This window comes from Orycteropus afer, unplaced genomic scaffold (assembly GCF_000298275.1).
Source record: "Orycteropus afer afer isolate SDZICR_OR568_19922 unplaced genomic scaffold, OryAfe1.0 scaffold00122, whole genome shotgun sequence".
Classification (NCBI taxonomy): domain Eukaryota; kingdom Metazoa; phylum Chordata; class Mammalia; order Tubulidentata; family Orycteropodidae; genus Orycteropus; species Orycteropus afer.
This window is the reverse complement of record NW_006921709.1, coordinates 8,141,109-8,143,840: the sequence shown is the minus strand read 5'-3', so window position 1 is coordinate 8,143,840 and position 2,732 is coordinate 8,141,109. Positions and strand designations below refer to the sequence as shown.

The 2,732-nt window shown below is 37.1% G+C and overlaps 1 protein-coding gene across 1 annotated transcript in view; it reads left to right on the top strand.

Moving 5' to 3' along the window:
• Positions 1–2,732, top strand: part of MTREX (Mtr4 exosome RNA helicase) — a 158,440-nt gene that overhangs the window by 32,690 nt on the left and 123,018 nt on the right. The gene's annotated exons all lie outside the window — the stretch shown is intronic.

Below are 2,732 nucleotides of genomic sequence, written 5' to 3'. Positions count from 1 at the left end.
TTTTGAAGTTCTTTGTTTGAAGTTCTTTGTTGCACAGTGTCTTTTTTTTTCTTCTGTATCTGAGTGTTGATACCAATAGATAAGTAAAACTTTGTGAAAAATGAATGCGCTGTTATGTTTAACTTATTTATATAATCAGGCTTTTTTAACATATAATTATAATATCTTAAAAAATATATATATACTTATATAATATGATTACCTATAATCACTGTATTAAGTACTTCTGTACATACTTGAATTATATCTTTGGTTTTTACAAGGACATGGTACACTAGAGAACATAAATCAGCTTCTGGTCCAGAGAGCCAGCCAAAAACATTGGTCATTTTTCATGTTGTTGTTGTTGTTAAGTGCCGTGTTAAGTTTTGGTGTTACTGGGTTTTCATAGTGGCACCCAAAATAAGTTTATATTCTGTTCTCAAAACTTTATTCCATTTGTGGAGGATTTCATTTAACTTTCAAAAGTCAAGATAATTAGTGTCCAAAAATATCCATGTAGTGAGGGGATATAGGCAGAAAAAATGAATAAACAGTATGCGGTCTAGTGTGTTGGACAGAAGATAATTTTAAGTTGTTTTCATATCTAGAAAGTATGGATCTTAGAATTAGTGCTGAGCATATAAGATAATAACTTCAGTTTGAGACATGGGCAGTAAAGGTGATAATAATTCATTGTGTGGTTTGTAGCTCCCTTCTCTTGTTGTGAGGTGCTGTCGAGTTGACTTCGACTCATAGCAATCCTATGTACAACAGAACAAAACACTGCCCAGTCCTGTGCCAGCCTCAGAATACTTGCTATATCTGAGCCCATCATTGCAGCCACTGTGTCAGTCCATCTTGTCCAGGGCCTTCCCCTTTTTCATCGGCCCTCCACTTACCAAGCATGATATCCTTCTCTAGTGAATGGTCCCTTCTGACAAGACAACATGACCAAAGTAGGTCAGACAAAGTCTGGCCATTCTCACTTCCAAGGAGAATTCTGGCTGCACTTCTTCCAGGCCAGATTTGTCCTTTTAGCAGTCCATGGCACTTTAAGCATTCTTTGCCAACAGCATAACTCAAAAGTATCAACTCTTTTTCAGTCTTCCTCACTCAATGTTTAGCTCTCATATGCATGTGAGGTGATTGAAAATACCATGGCTTGAGTTAGGTGCACCTTAGTCTTCAAAGAGACATCTTTGTTCTTCAGCACTTTAAAGAGGTCTTTTGCAGCAGATTTGCCCAGTGCAGTATGTCATCTGATGTCTTGACCGTTGCTTCCATTGGTGTTGATTGTGGAACCAAGTAATATATCTTTGACAACTTCAATCTTTATTTATTGTGATCCTGCTTATAGGTCCAGTTGTGAGGATTTTCGTTTCCTTTGTGTTGAGGTGTAATCCATATTGCAGACTGTAGTTTATAATTTTCATCAGGAAGTGCTTCAAGTCATCCTTAAACTTTCAGCAAGCAAAGTTGTGTCATCTGCATATCACAGGTTGTTAATGAATCTTCCTTCAATCCTGATGCCACACTCTTCTTCATGGATTATTTGCTCAGCATACAGATTGAATAAGTATGGTGAAAGGATATGACCCTGACACACTTCCTTCCTGATTGTAAACCAAGCAGTATCTCTTTGTTCTGTTCGAACAACAGCCTTCTGGTTTATGGACAGGTTCCTCGTAAGCACAATTAAGTGTTCTGGAATTCCCATTCTTCTCAATGTTATCCATGATTTGTTATGATCCACACAATTGAATGCTTTTTTCATAGTTAATAAAACAAGTTTTACAGATGGATCTTGACTGAAAGCAAAGAATACCAGAAAGATGCTTAATCTTTGCTTTCAGCGAAGATCTATCTGACATCAGCAATCATCTCTCTTGTTCTGTGTCCTCTTCTGAATCCAGCAGTTCTCTTTCAGTATACTGCTGAAGACGTTTTTGAATTATCTTCAGTAAGATTTTACTTGTATGTTATGTTAATGATATTGTTCAATAATTTCCACATTTACCTTTCTTTGGAAAGCTCTTCCAGTCAGTTAGCTGGGTAGCTGTCTTCCAAATCTTTTGGCATAGCCGAGTGAGTGCTTTTAGTGTGGCATCCATTTGTTGGAACATCTCAATGGGTATTCTGTCTATTCTTGGAGCCATGTTCTTTGCCAATTCCTTCAGTGCAGCTTCAGCTTCTACCTTCAATACCATTGATTCTTGAACATACACCACCTCCTGAAATGGATGATCATCGATCAGCTCTTTTTGGTACAGTGACTGTGTTCCTTCCATCTTCTTCTGGTCTTTTCTGCATCATTCAATATTTTGTTCATAGAATCTTTCAGTATTGCAACTCACAGCAAATTTCTTCTTCATTTCTTTCAGCTTGAGAAGTGCTGAGTGTGTTCTTCCCTTTTGTTTATCAAACTCCAGGTGTTTGCACATTTCATTATAATAATTGGCTTTGTTTTCTTGAGCTGCTCTTTGAAATCTTCTGTTCAGCTCTTTTATCTTATCATTTTTTCCATTTGCTTTAGCTACTCTCTTTTCAAGGGTAGGTTTGAAAGTCTCTTTTGAGATCCATTTTGGTCTTTTCTTCTTTTCCTGTGTTTTTTTTTTTTAATTTTATTGTGATTTGGGTGAAAGTTTACAGAGCAGATTCACTTTCCATACAGCAGTTCACATACACTTTGTCTCATGGACATTGACTACAATTTACCCCCATGCAACAGCTCCCCTCCCACTTCCTCCCAA